Source organism: Schistocerca piceifrons, chromosome 1, assembly GCF_021461385.2.
Source record: "Schistocerca piceifrons isolate TAMUIC-IGC-003096 chromosome 1, iqSchPice1.1, whole genome shotgun sequence".
Taxonomy (NCBI): Eukaryota; Metazoa; Arthropoda; class Insecta; order Orthoptera; family Acrididae; genus Schistocerca; species Schistocerca piceifrons.
The window spans coordinates 988331014-988347160 of NC_060138.1; the positions used below are offsets into that span (position 1 = coordinate 988331014).

Here is a 16147-nt window from a genome sequence, read left to right on the forward strand (position 1 = left end):
TGAAGGACTGACAAGATTCCCGTAATAGTCTGCCATAGGTCACTAACTTATTGCGGACTCCACAAGACTCCGCGTCGCAGAATTGCAGAATACCACGTAGCACCTTGATTTGCTCTTCAGGGTGCTGACATAGTCCTTCGAGACACATGTGCTTCTAGCAATCGCAGTCCGCAGCTCGTGGCCGTGCGGTAGCGTTCTCGCTTCCCGCGCCCGGGTTCCCGGGTTCCCAGGTTCGATTCCCGGCGGGGTCAGGGAGTTTCTCTGCCTCGTGATGACTGGGTGTTGTGTGATGTCCCTAGGTTAGTTAGGTTTAAGTTGTTCTAAGTTATAGGGGACTGATCACAGTAGATGTTAAGTCCCATAGTGCTCAGAGCCATTTTTTTTAGCAATCAAGTGACCATTAGATGCTACAAGAGGTGCACCCAACAGTGTGAAAGGAGGCGGAGAATATTGCGGTGTCAGTAGAGAGGTGCCAACGGCCTTGCCACAGTGGTAACACCGGTCCCCGTCAGATCACCGAAGTTAAGAGCTGTCGGGCTTGGCTAGCACTTGGATGGGTGACCATGCGGTCTGCCGAGCGCTGTTGGCAAGAGAGGTGCACCCAGTCCTTGTGAGGCAAACTGAGGAGCTACTTGATTGAGAAGTAGCTGCTCCGGAGAGGTGTGCTGACCACATGCCTCTCCATATCAGCATCCAGTGACACCTCTGGGTTGAGGATGACACGGCGGCCGGTCGGTACCGTTGACCCTTCCAAGGCTTCTTCGAACGGAGAATAAAGAAGAAGAAACAGCAGAATGGGTCGGTCAGGAGAGATCAGTGACTTCGAACGTTGAATAGTCACTACGTGTAGCATGAGTACAAATACGTCACCGCATTTCATCAATTCTCAAGTGGCCCAAGTCGACTGTTTTTTAGTGATGCGATTGTGAAGTGGAAAAGCGAAGGAACAACCAAAGGTAAACCAAGGCCGGGCAGAACTCACATACTGACGGACAGGAACCACCGAGTATCGCTGAAGGTGATAGGATGAAGGTTTTCACGACCGGATGACATTGCTGCCGGTAAACCTTTCAGGGTATAAGGTTGTGGTCCACGAAACTCTTCTGTCCCCTGTTCTAGGGTCAGAAGAGTCTCGTGGACCACGACCTTATACCCCAAAAGGCTTACCATCAACAGTCGCTTAAGATGTTTGTAAAAAACCGTTTTAAATCAGCGGTAGGAATCACTCGTGAATTTCAAAGTGCTACCAGCAGTCTTGCTACTACAATGACCGTGCGTAAGGAGTCAAATGAAACGACATGTCGTGTGACTAAGGCCTCCCGTCGGGTAACCTGACGCCTGGTACAAATCTTTTTAGGTGACGCCACTTCGGCGACTAGCGCGTCGATGGGAATGATATGATGAAGACAACACCCAGTCCTTGAGTGGAGAAAATGCCCAACACAGCCGGAAATCTAACCCGGGCCCCTTTGCATGGCATTCCGCCGCGATGGACACTCAGCTATCAGAGCGCACTATAGGAGTGAGAAATAATGGATTACCGTGGTCGAGCACTCCTCGTAAGCCACACATTTCTGTAGTCAGCGCTAAGCGATTCTCGAGGTAGTGTAAAGAACAACAACTGACAGTGAATGACTGGAAATGACTGATTTGGAGTGATGAATCACACTACATTCCGTGGAATTTCGTGGAAGGTTTGGGTTTGAGTTTGGGTTTGGCGAATATCCGGAAAAACTTTGTCTGCCATCGGTGTTACGTCATGGTGGTGTTTTTTGTGGATGGAGTGTGGTCCCCTTCAAAAAATGGTTCAAATGGTTCTGAGCACTATGGGACTTAACTGCTGTGGTCATCAGTCCCCTAGAAAGAACTACTTAAACCTAACTAACCTAAGGACATCACACACATCCATGCCCGAGGCAGGATTCGAACCTGCGACCGTAGCGGTCACGCGGTTCCAAACTGTAGCGCCTTTAACCGCTCGGCCACTTCGGCCGGCTGTGGTCCCTTTATTCCGCTTAAGAAACGCTAAATGAAGGAGATGAACAACATTGTATACCGCACAGGAACAGTTGTGGGACGGTAATTGTATCAGCTTGACAATGCACTGCTGGCCGGGGTGGCCGGGCGGTTCTATGCGCTACAGTCTGGAGTCTGGAACCGCACGACCGCTACGGTCGCAGGCCAGAATCCTGCCTCGGGCGTGGATGTGTGTGATGTCCTTAGGTTAGTTAGGTTTCAGCAGTTCTAAGTTCTAGGGGACTGATGACCTCAGAAGTTAAGTCCTATAGTGCTCAGAGCCATTTGGACCATTTGACAATACACTCAGTCATAAATCAGCTGAGACGCCGTGCTAAACCTGCAGGAGAAGACAGGTAGTTTAAGTTGTGGAAAGGGGCCATAATAAGAGGCTGTCAGTTACATACGAACATAAACCTTTTATTTGATCAAAAATCACAAGAGCAAAAAAAAAATTATATATATATATATATATATATATATATATATATATAGACACAGCTTTAGTATTGGAACTTAATTAGCGGCTGAATGCGCCGTACAACCTCATGCCTTATGGGAAAGACCACTTTAATTTAAAAACGGCTGAAAGCCAATAACGTAAGGCTCAACTAAAATTAGAAGTTTAAAAGGCAAAGCCTTATCTTAAAACCAGTTACTTAATTAGGCTGAAGGCCCAAAGAATGTCACTTTAAGAGCAAACAACTTAAATTCAAAAACGGTTGAAGGCTCAACACTTAAGACTCAATAACATTAATTTTAAAAATGCCAAAGGCTTTCGGTAAAACACTTCTTAAATCTGGCTGGAGGCCCAAACCGTCTAGCGCCTTGGGGGCAAAACAACCTTACTCTAAATGCTGGCTAGAAGCCATACAAGTACAAACAACAAGAACAAACAAGAAATGGTAGCACACCCAAGGGCGCTCAGAAGTTCCAATGCCGGCCGACTTGCGTTTCAATTCGACCACATTTCTCGGCTAATTTTGCGAAAAGTTTCTACATCAACATTAATGAGCGTTATATCACAGCACTTGTTTACTAAAGAGCTGTCGAATGTCTTAACATAAGCTGCTCGTAGCATTTAAAGAAAACCAAACGTGTTTCAGTATCTCAGTTGATGCAAAGGTTAAGAAAATTAAACACATAACAAAATGAATTGTTTCTCGGCGTACCATAGTTTGTACCATAGCTTCAGCTGTTCACTTATAGGAGGGATATAAAGTCGTTCAGTGTAGTGTACATTAGCACACCTGTCTTGCACGCCATCTTCGCGTAATTACGTTGCTCTGTCTAGGGGTACACAGCTTGTGCATTATATATCACCTCTGGCTCTTTCAGCATGATTATTTTATTGTCAGTCTGATCCGTGTCCGCAACCAAAGCTACATGTTCAAAGTGTTCAAATGTGTGTGAAATCTTGTGGGACTTAACTGCTAAGGTCATCAGTCCCTAAGCTTTCACACTACTTAACCTAACTTATCCTAAAGACAAACACACACATCCATGCCCGAGGGAGGACTCGGACCTCCGCCGGGATCCAAAGCTACATGTGAAGAAACAAACAGCCTCCGTTGCAGAGCTATAATTATTATTTATTTACCAACGACGTGTTTCACCTGATTCAGACAACTTCGGATTAGTCAATGTGAAGATGCCTGAATCAAGCGAAAAGCGTAGTTGGTAAATACTGTAAATAGATGCTTGAATCCAACCAAGACTGTTTGTTTCTTCATTATATATTACTGGTTGCTGTACCCTCCCAGCTAAGAGTTTTTCCGTTTTAAAACTGCAAGTGTCATACAATGTAGGCTTTCACGGCCAGTATTGTCTTTACTTATAACTTCCGGGCAGACAGGCCGTGGTCGTTGTATAAAACTCATCCCTGACGTTTCCCTCCGATTGCGGGAGACAGCCTCCGAGGTAAAGCGGCGTTCTTTCACGCCACCATAGTCCAATTGGCATCTTTGTAACGTGGCACTGGTGACAAGATCCTACGCTCTGATTGGGTGCTGGGATGCTGCATGCGCGCCATAACACGTAACTTTATTTCTTCTTAGAATAAACGTCATACAGGAATCTGCATATGTGTCAAGGATCCCTCATGAGTGCAGACATTACGAAGTTCGAATGGAATTATCTGTTACACTGGAAACATAAAAAAAAGTTATGAACAGTTGTAACACGCCCGGAAGTACAAATGGGGATGGGGGAACCCTTAAACTGGTTGTCGTTTCGTGACCGTTGCTTTTCTTGACCGTGAGCTCTGTCCACACCAAGTACCTGGTAATCCCGCGGCGATCGTATTGTTGTGCTCCACACTGCTGCTGGCTTGCCTGAAATTATCTATCGAAATATGCAAGCGGGTTTAGAGGAGCCACTCAGCGTTAGAACACAACACTGTCCTATGTCTGGTATGAACACCTATATTCTGAGATGTCATGGAAACCACAGGTTGCACTGTCTACACACTTATCGAAAATTTATCCCAATTAACAATCTTGATGATTAATATCATTCGGACGAGCGTACGCGTAACCGACACGACGCGGGTGATTGTTGATGATGCGGAAGCCGAATGATCGAACGAAAGTTCTTACGCTCGTCCCACATACAGATATCTGGCAATAGTTCTCCTTGTCACTAGTAATGATATAACACTTTCGTAAAGCTAATTTTTCAGTTCTCAGTTCTCACTTATACCAGCGTGCGCGTAACCGTCGCGGAGCGGCTGATTGTTGATAGTGCGGAAACGTGATGATCGAACGCACGTGCTCACGCTCGCTACAAGACACTGGCACTTGACTGCACTCTTTTATGGTAACTCATTTTTACTGACTCACATTGGTTCATTCTGGGAGACCGAACACGGCGCGGATGATCAATGCTGTGCGACACGCAACGAGAGGAAACATAAACACGTTATCGACGGCACTGCTCATTTTTTCATTATTTCTTGACGCACTTTCCTCTGAATCGCTTCCATATTTCATCACTTTACTGTAACACCACTTGTAGTAACACTTCAATCTGAATACCAAAAAAGCCTCTCACATGCAGAGCTACACACTACATAACATAACAGTACCGTGTTCAGCGCTCGACTCACTACAGACGCGGCTGCCCGCAAAGATACTCCAAAACTAAGCCAGCGATATGACAATACGCTTACACAGTCCAAATCACTTCGAACATGCATGTGTTGTCACAAACGATGCCTCCGAATGTGATCTGCGCTGGTTGTGAGAAGGGTTCAAGCCTTGTCGGCGGCCTGTGGGACTTGCATTGGTGGGCTAGACTTCTAAAGACTTATGCCAGGCAATAAAGATGCTTGAATGATATTTCCACTTTTTGACTATACAAACTTTCTTATTCTGTATTATTATCATGACTTCAGCCTTGAGCAATTATCAAGTACAGCAATCGTCGTTAAGTGAAACGATCATCAAGGTCTATTAAATTGGGTGTCCAAAGCGTGTAGTTCGGTACAAAATCACGAAACTGTGCCTCAGAAGGTAGCAAACATATTTTCCAACCATAGAACAACTGGTCCACAGCATAAACATCAATACAGTCGTTACACGCGCGGTGAACAACGTCTGAAAATATAAAGGCTACAATCACGATAGTAATATAGAGTAAAGAAGTTTGTACAGCCAAATGGTGGAAATATCATTCCAACACTATAACATGACTGTGACCCAGAAATATGAGAAGATTATCAAAGGTGGGAATTTAAGGAGATGGGACCTGGATAAACTGAAAGAACCAGAGGTTGTACAGAGTTTCAGGGAGAGCGTAAGGAAACAATTGACAGGAACGGGGGAAAGAAATACAATAGAAGAAGAATGGGTAGGTTTGAGGGATGAAATAGTGAAGGCAGCAGAGGATCAAGTAGGTAAAAAGACGAGGGCTAGTAGAAATCCTTGGGTAACAGAAGAAATATTGAATTTAATTGATGAAAGGAGAAAATATAAAAATGCAGTAAATGAAGCAGGCAAAAAGGAATACAAACGTCTCAAAAACGAGATCGACAGGAAGTGCAAAATGGCTAAACAGGGATGGCTAGAGGACAAATGTAAGGATGTAGAGGCTTATCTCACTAGGGGTAAGATAGATACTGCCTACAGGAAAATTAAAGAGACCTTTGGAGAGAAGAGAACCACTTGTATGAATATCAAGAGCTCAGATGACAACCCAGTTCTAAGCAAAGAAGGGAAGGCAGAAAGGTGGAAGAAGTATATAGAGCGTCTATACAAGGGCGATGTACTGGAGGACAATATTATGGAAATGGAAGAGGATGTAGATGAAGATGAAATGGGAGATACGATACTACGTGAATAGTTTGACAGAGCACTGAAAGACCTGAGTCGAAACAAGGCCCCGGGAGTAGACAACATTCCATTAGAACTACTGACAGTCTTGGGAGAGCCAGTCCTGACAAAACTCTACCATCTGGTGAGCAAGATGTATGAAACAGGCGAAGTACCCTCAGACTTCATGAAGAATATAATAATACCAATCCCAAAGAAAGCAGGTGTTGACAGATGTGAAAATTACCGAACAATCAGTTTAATAAGCCACAGCTGCAAAATACTAACACGAATTCTTTACAGACGAATGGAAAAACTAGTAGAAGCCGACCTCGGGGAAGATCAGTTTGGATTCCGTAGAAATACTGGAACACGTGAGGCAATACTGACCTTACGACTTATCTTAGAAGAAAGATTAAGGAAAGGCAAACCTACGTTTCTAGCATTTGTAGACTTAGAGAAAGCTTTTGACAATGTTGATTGGAATACTCTCTTTCAAATTCTAAAGGTGGCAGGGGTAAAATACAGGGAGCGAAAGGCTATTTACAATTTGTACAGAAACCAGATGGCAGTTATAAGAGTCGAGGGACATAAAAGGGAAGCAGTGGTTGGGAAGGGAGTAAGACAGGGTTGTAGCCTCTCCCCGGTGTTATTCAATCTGTATATTGAGCAAGCAGTAAAGGAAACAAAAGAAAAATTCGGAGTAGGTATTAAAATCCATGGAGAAGAAATAAAAACTTTGAGGTTCGCCGATGACATTGTAATTCTGTCAAAGACAGCAAAGGACTTGGAAGAGCAGTTGAACGGAATGGACAGTGTCTTGAAGGGAGGATATAAGATGAACATCAACAAAAGCAAAACGAGTATAATGGAATGTAGTCGAATTAAGTCGGGTGATGTTGAGAATATTAGATTAGGAAATGAGACACTTAAAGTAGTAAAGAAGTTTTGCTATTTAGGGAGTAAAATAAGTGATGATGGTCGAAGTAGAGAGGATATAAAATGTAGACTGGCAATGGCAAGGAAAGCGTTTCTGAAAAAGAGAAATTTGTTAACATCGAGTATAGATTTAAGTGTCAGGAAGTCGTTTCTGAAAGTATTTGTATGGAGTATAGCCATGTATGGAAGTGAAACATGGACGATAACCAGTTTGGACAAGAAGAGAATAGAAGCTTTTGAAATGTGGTGCTACAGAAGAATGCTGAAGATTAGATGGGTAGATCACATAACTAATGAGGAGGTACTGAATAGGATTGGGGAGAAGAGGAGTTTGTGGCACAACTTGACCAGAAGAAGGGATCGGTTGGTAGGACATGTTCTGAGGCAACAAGGGATCACCAATTTAATATTGGAGGGCAGTGTGGAGGGTAAAAATCGTAGGGGGAGACCAAGAGATGAATACACTAAGCAGATTCAGAATGATGTAGGTTGCAGTAGGTAATGAAGAAGCTTGCACAGGATAGAGTAGCATGGAGAGCTGCATCAAACCAGTCTCAGGACTGAAGACCACAACAACAACAACATCAAAGGTGTATTTTGTGCCGACAGTCTGCAATCTATCTGGATCAATGACATAATGAGAAAGTTTCTCCATTGGTCATTTGTGTTTGAAAAATATATTAATTAGTTATGTAGGTTATTTATGAGTGGTGATGTGAGGATAGAAGTTCGTGTTGACTGTTGATTTTGCTGTTTTAACCCGTCATGTGATTATCACGACTCAGTTGAGGCCCCACTCCACTCAGCAGGTGGCAACTAACCTGCAAGTGTTTTACCAGTGTGGGCGAGATATTGTGAGGATCGCCGAAGGGCCGCCGCTAGAGCCGGCGGTGTCGACGAGCTAGGGGCCGTATCGACCGTGTGCACTGTGGCCAGGACAGCGGAACTAGCGGTCATTTGGAGCAACGGCCGAGGAATGCGGCTGGCGGCGTAGCTGGAGGACAACATGGAATCAGCAGCACTGACTGCACGGAGGGCTGATCACGAGAAATCTGTGCTTGGAGGGCACTGGCAGTAGCAGCGCCTTGCACCCGATACTGAGTACATTGCTTCCCTTTGTGTTCCTTTTGAGCATTTCTTCATATTTTATTATTATTGTTGTTTCATTGTAGAATTTGTTGTTTACAAGCCTCTGATCATATTTTATTTTAATTTCTGAATACAAACCTTTTCTTGTGTATAAGCATTGAGAATATTTGCGATTTTATTATTTCTTAATACCTGGTGCAGTTCTTCTTATAAGCCTGTTTGTTTGCTATTTAATTTTATCTTTTGGTAATACGCCTATAACTCACAACCACTTCGAGAGGTGCCAAGCCTTTCTCTCACTTTAACTACTCTGTCGGTCAGATCACTATTCATATTTTAGGTCATTCTCTCCATGTTTCCCAGTACTACATTTGGTATATGTTTATGACTTTTTTACACGAGGAAATTGTGGGCAAAATGTTCATATAACTGCATGTGCAGCCTGTAGAGAACTTGCATCCAAGGAGCCGTAGTGGAGATCTGTAGCTTGTGGGCCATAAATGTTGTGTCCAGCGACCTGGCCGTGTGTTTCGGGGAAGCAGTGCTCTGTGAAATGTACCTGCAGAGGGACCATGGCACTACACTCTTCCCGCTTAGGGTCAGAGCAGGAAGGTACCAATTCGCAAAACATTTTACCCGAGTCAGGCAGCAGACCATTGTGAAGGCTGACAGTTGGTGGAAAGTGGATGGGGGAAGCCTTTAAAGAGAGACTGCTGTAATCTGAGCTTTTGTGCAAAAGGTGGGACGGTCATAAAACTACAAGCATTCTCGTGTTAGAAGTTGGGACGATACGAACAGAGCAGCTGATGCATGTGTTTAGTGGAGACAAGCCTGTAAATCCTCTGACGCCCAGAGGTCACCAGTTTCTTTTAGCAAGCAGCAAAAACGTATATTTCATGGGCACGACTGTTTGGGAAGCTCAAGAGCCTTCTTTCAGAAATTGGAAATGGTCGATCTGGAAAGATTAGATTTCTCCATAAATGAGGGATTGTGGTCCCATCTACGCAGACGCTTTTTGCCGAAACATTGCCATGCTTACCTTGAGAATGACGCCTCCCTAGTCTAAAATCTTTTTCAGATGAGAGAGATTTTGAGTTGCTGACAGGCTCCTCCCAGGATACTCAAAGCAGAGTCTTGCTTCCTAGCGTGAGAACCCTAGCACCGTGTCTGCATTGGTTACCAGGCCAGCAGAACTGTCAGGAGGGGAGACTCAATGTGTAGAGGATAGTCCGATCAGTTTGCACAATGTGCAGGTAGTTTTTTTCTGATGATTAAGCTCCTGTACCAAGGGTTGTGATTCTTTACCTTCTTCGTCTTCTGGTTTTCCCCTGGTGGAGTATTTCTGGTCTTTCCCTGTTGGGTGAGACTTGTGGTCTGGAACTTGTGGTGGACTAAGAGCCAGTGGCAGTTTCCAGCTGCACCAACAGTGGAACTACATATCATCTCGGACGCATCGTGAGTCACATGACAATTCCAGCACGCGTTGTCGTGTCTGAGAGTCAGATTGGTTGGCCAGACCAGCGAAAAGGTGCATCTCACACTCAAATCTGCTGGTATTTCTGGAACCTGATAGGGAAGTTTCCTGTATTCTAATAATCAGTCCCCATAGTTTGAAAGTTTTCGTGGACGCGTCAGAAGATTACAGCTGCTCAGAGTGCTGCTCATCGCCCACAGTGTGCAGTTTCCTGCTGCCGCCTGAATCAAGGTGAAAGGGTATAGCATTGCTCCACAGGCGTAGGGTTGTTTAAATGATATTCACAGCTCCCTGTTCTCCGTGAACCATAGTTTGTGGCGCATGTGGTCGTAGTTGATTCCATTTGAATAGAATTGGGCCTCACAGTGGATTCATGTAAACAAAGTCAGATTGCGTTGTAAGAGCGTTTGATTGAGGGGAGAGCTTGTATAGTTTCCACCTGGATAAATGCTTTGCCAAACAAACACCATCCATTTCCTGATTTATGTTTGTCATATTTTTTTTGGTAAGATTTATCAGCTCGATTGTGGTTAAAAGGGTTAAATAAAAACTTGTCATTATTTTTGTAAACTTAAATACGCCATGGTTCTCAACCATATGCTTCCAAATATTCACTGTTTTTATTTTATTGTGGTGATACATGGATACACCAGCAATTCAAAATTCAGTCGTATTAAATTACTTAATTCGATGATTAATTTCAGTCTTGAATGTGATTGCAGACACCGGCAACAAAATGCCATGAGTAAATTTACTGATTTCATATTAAAAGTTAAAGTTGTAGCTCACGGTATGAATACTGCTGAGAAGATAATACTTTTCCTTATATGGAGATAACATTTAGCATCACTTGGACATATGTATGATAAAGAAAGCGACCGCTTGCAACTTCTACCCCCACAGATTCTGCTCCAACTAAATCATTTCACCACATAAAGCCAATGCCACCGTCGTGAAGGCAGTAATTCGCATTCCTTCTGAAATTTCGGTAACGTCACTAAACAGTCTTCCTGAACCTGAGTAACAGTCACGCGTAGTAGCAATCCATTTCAGCCAACAGTACCTGATCAAGATCAGACGGCTCGCCTTTCACGGGGCTGGTACAACTACTTGGAGTGAAGGAGCAAGATCAGTACAATTTACAAAACTTTGTGGTCCTTTCCCATGCTTTAGAATCCAACTGCGACCACCACACGGACTGTAGTTGCAGTGAAAATGAGTACCGTGGACACAGTGTTGTTATTTGTAAGGGAAAGCTATACCATAGCCTAAATAAGACTAAAACCTTTGTAACGGTTATATACGCCGGTATAAGTAGAAGCGTTAATGACTAGCTACCAATGACGGAATAGAGAACAAAGCTTATGCAGAGAGTGTCAGATGAACTGGCGTGCAACAGGTGCATTCAAGTTCTAATACCTCCGAATTTTTTTATCAGAACTGGAAACAGATAGAAACCTACTGTCTGATTTAAAATAAACGTGCACTCGTTTGCGGATGCGTGACAGAGACGGCAGAGCTGCGCGGCACATGCAGCGCTAGTGCAGCGGCGAGAGTGAAGATTGTTTTGGATACTGAAAATTTAATCATTCGCTCTCCCCATTTGCGTGGTGTGTCACCGACTGAAATTCATCGCCTATAGGGATGACATAGTGATGGTTGTCATGGATGTGTCTAACGTGCTGTCGTAGGAGGGAAAGTTTAAAGAAGGCAGAACTTTGTTCGCCACCAAACCAAGAGAATTCAGCCTCGCAAAAGCTTGTCTCACTACATGACTGAGTGGAGAAAGTTGTTTTGGACGATCGACGAATGAGCGTGAAATGCGTCACCTCCAAAGTTAGCGTTTCCCTGGGATTTGTGCACACAATCTTGCATGAACACCTGAAAATGCGAAAAGTGGCTACCATATGGGTGCCACGAATGATCATGGACGACCACAAGGCTGGGCGCATGGTGAGTTGTCTAGCGACGTTGACGTGTGATGACGGTATTAATGGCAATTTCTGTTATCAAGTGTGACAATGGATGAGACACGGATTCTAATTTCGAATCCTGAAACGAAGTACCCGTCAACTCAACTCGCCTTGTTCTGGGACAACGATGGCGAACTCCTTGATCATAGAGTTCCTAAGGGCACTATGGCGCACGTTCATCCTGCCAAGATGTTTTGAAGAATAAACTTTCGGCATTGCTTGAAAAATGGCCCGAGAAGGCTGCACGTGTGCTCTTTTACCAAGACAATCGCCCAGTGCATCGGGCAAACGTGACGCCACAGTTTCTTCGTGACGATAGTCTGAAGTTATCCCTCAGGCTCCCTACTCACCTGACACGGCTCCTAGAGACTTTTGTCTGTTTCTTACGATGAAAGACAATCTCCTCAGTAGCACATTCACTACTGCTGTCGCTGTTGCGTCAGTGAATCGCCAGTGATCAAACGAGACTCGCAGTGGCCATGGAATCATGACGTCGACGTTGCGAAAAGTGTGTACGGTTGTAGGGAGATTACGTCGTGTGAGAAAAGTGGTGTCGTAACTTTAGTGCACCTTGTAACTTAGCGAACAAGAAGCAATGCAACACATTTTTCTCTGCCAATGTCGGTTGAAAAATGCGGAATTCGTTCTGCGACATCGTGGAACATTTCCACTTCAGCTTGTACTGTTTCTCCTGGGTGGATTTGGCTTAAAAAATGTAAACTAAATATTACTATAGATTTTATAAATAATCGACAAGTACGCCAAAGAAGAAGAGATAGAACTAAAATGTACATGTTATTCCGTGGACTCTTGCGCTGCTATGCATGAGCTGTCTTTACTTTGTCATTCGCTAATCTTATCTGCTTGGATTCGGACCTACGAGGACGTTCTTGTGTAAAGCCCATCTTGCTGTACCAGCTTATAATGTAAGTTGTACTTAAAACCCGAAAAATATTATGCTTATGTTGTCAAAAGAATTTGTGTATGTGGTCAATTAATTGATCGCCTGATACCTAGACTGTCTTAAGCAGATATGGGCCTTAACAAAGAATTTTCATTGTTATGCGCCATCTTAGAAAAATCTTTAACATTTTTCTTTTAGCTCATCTAAGAGACGTGCCGTCGGTCAGGACAATTAACTTTATTTCAGATTCCACGAGACCGGAGGCAGCTACTAATAATTCAACAATTTTATTTACAGATTTTCTTTATATAACGAGATAACATCCCTGCAGAAAAGGTCTGGTCACAGGATTCCAGTTCCATTATAGGTTTTCATTTGTAGATGCTACTCTTGTTATCGAAGGCACCATGCTAGCGTAGAAGACCAAGAAGCAATCTGGCGTAAGGGCGTCACATTGAACTGAGATGTTATGTTGTAAAGTATGGTTTTTAGCGAAACCACGACATTAAGTTACGTGGATCGAACAGACTTGGCAAATATTCTCTGGTGCAATAAGCACACGATTTCTCACCAGCCTAGTGTTGGATAAATAAGTAAAGGACAATTAATTACAGACTATTACGTAACTACCCTGACAACTGAGCTAGTTTACTGAGTGCTTATACACTTCGGGCTAAATCAAACACTATATTACACTGTTAATAATATTCGTACATTAGTTATTTCTCTTTTAATCTGAGCCATTGCATTAATGTGTGCTTCTTTTTTGTATAAGTCACGGCTCATATTTTATTTCATTACATTACACTAAAAGTCACAAAAACAAATAAAATTTTTTATTTTATTACATTGCAAGCTCCTATAGTTTCATGAAGATCGGATAGGTGGCGGCGCTTCGTAGCCTTTAAAATGGCGTCTGTAACAAAGGTACGTTCGAGTCAGAGAGCAGTCATTGAGTTTCTTTTAGCGGAAAATCAGAGTATTTTAGATATTCACAGGAGCTTGCGGAATGTTTACGGAGACCTGGCAGTGTACGAAAGTATGATGAGTTGTAGGACTAGGCGTCTGTCGTCACCGCGACAAGGTCGTGCAAAACTGTCCCATCTTCCGCGTGTCGGCCTGCCGCACATAGCTGCTACTCCTGCAATATTGGAACGTGATCGACGCATTACAGACTAACACCTCGCTGCACAACTGGACATCTCTGTTGGTGGTGCTGACACATGCGTCCACCACTTGGATACTCAATGGTGTTTGCCTGCTGGGTTCCTCGTCACCTAAAAGAAGGGCCATCTGTGCGGAATTGTTTGCATCTTACGAGGCTGATAGTGAAACGTTTTTGTCGAATATCGTCACAGGCGATGAAATATGGTTTCATCACTTCGAATCGCAGTGATGCCACACCATCTCTCCTCAAGAGGTGATTTTTACTCATACACTACTGGTCATTAAAATTGCTACACCACGAAGATGACATGCTACAGACGCGAAATTTAACCGACAGGAAGAAGATGCTGTGATATGCAAATGATTAGCTTTTCAGAGCATTCACACAAGGTTGGCACCGGTGGCGACACCTACAACGTACTGACACGAGGAAAGTTTCCAACCGATTTATCATACACAAACAGCAGCTGACTGGCGTTGCCTGGTGAAACGTTGTTGTGATGCCTCGTGTAAGGAAGAGAAATGCGTACCATCACGTTTCCGACTTTGATAAAGGTCGGATTGTAGCCTATCGCGATTGCGGTTTATCAAATCACGACATTGCTGCTCGCGTTGGTCGAGATCCAATGACTGTTAGCAGAATATAGAATCGGTGGGTTCCGTAGTACGGAACGCCGTGCTGGATCCCAACGGCCTCGTATCACTAGCAGTCGAGATGACAGGTATCTTATTCGCATGGTTGTAACGGATCGTGCAGCCACGTCTCGATCCCCGAGTCAACATATGGGGACGTTTGCAAGACAACAACTATCTGCACGAACAGTTCGACGACGTTTGCAGCAGCATGGACTATCAGCTCGGAGACCATGGCTGCGGTTACCCTCGACGCTGCATCACAGACAGGAGCGCCTGCGATGGTGTACTCAACGACGAACCTGGGTGCACGAATGGCGAAACGTCATATTTTCGGATGAATCCAGGTTCTGTTTACAGCATCATGATGTTCGCATCCGTGTTTGGCGACATGGCAGTGAACGCACATTGGAAGCGTGTATTCGTCATCGCCATACTGGCGTATCACCCGGCGTGATGGTATAGGGTGCCACTGGTTACACGTCTTGGTCACCTCTTGTTTGCATTGATGGCACATTAAACAGTGGACGTTACATTTCAGATGTGTTACGACCCGTGGCTTTACCCTTGAGCCGATCCCTGCGAAACCCTACATTTCAGCAGGATAATACACGACCGCATGTTGCAGGTCCCGTACTGGTCTTTCTGGATACAGAAAACGTTCGACTGTAGCCCTGACCAGCCCATTCACCAGATCTCTCACCAATTGAAAACGTCTTCTCAATGGTGGCCGAGCAACTGGCTCGTCATCCTACGCCGGTCACTACTCTTGATGAACTGTGGTATAGTGTTGAAGCTGCATGGGCAGCTGTCCTGAACACGCCATCCAAGCTCTGTTTGACTGAATGCCCAGGCGTATCAAGGCCGTTATTACGGGCAGAGGTGGCTGTTCTGGGTACTGATTTCTCAGGATCTGTGCACTCAAACTGCGTGAAAATGTAATCACATGTCAGTTGTACTATAATATATTTGTGCAATGAATGCCCGTTTATCATCTGCGTTTCTCGTTGGTGTTATGAATTTTAATGGCCGGTAGTGTATATTTTTTATTAAGCTTGCTGTTGTATTTCTTGGATTATTTGAGATGCCATATCAGCCGGTTAAGGCACGGTGACGGTCTTCTGGGACTCTGAAGGGATTATCCTGTTTGGCTCCGAGGTAGACCAGTGTGAAGTGGCACCATGCTAGCGTACAAGACCAAGAAGCAATCTGGCTAAGGCCGTCACATTGAACGGAGATGTTATGCTGAAAAGTATGGTTTGTAGCGAAACGATTAGAGAACAATATGGCGTGTTGGAATTACGAATAAAACCAGCCTGCTTTCCGAAAAAAGAAGTGTTGCTTTACTTATTGAACGCCCTTCATACTCGAGCTGTTCCAAGACGTTTTGTAAGTTACGCTGTAGAGCTGTTGGCGTGCTGAAAGTAGCAAATGATAATAAAACCCGAAGAGAGTTTCTTCGGGTGTCATAAGGTGTCAGGTCTGACATTCCAATTTCGGTACGTGGCGGATCGTTGGCATTTTTGCTGTCGGACCGTAGTCGATGGCGAGGCGCAGGATACGCGCAGTTGAGATGGTCCTGCCGATAACCGCCTTTAATTTCCTGCAGCAAATAGAGTCCAGGACTCCTCCTTTCCCGCGC

General features: G+C 44.2%; 1 pseudogene; it reads left to right on the forward strand.

Moving 5' to 3' along the window:
• The first annotated feature begins 471 nt into the window (after nucleotides 1-471).
• LOC124728071 lies at nucleotides 472-589 on the forward strand (annotated as a pseudogene).
• The last annotated feature ends 15558 nt before the right edge of the window (nucleotides 590-16147 follow it).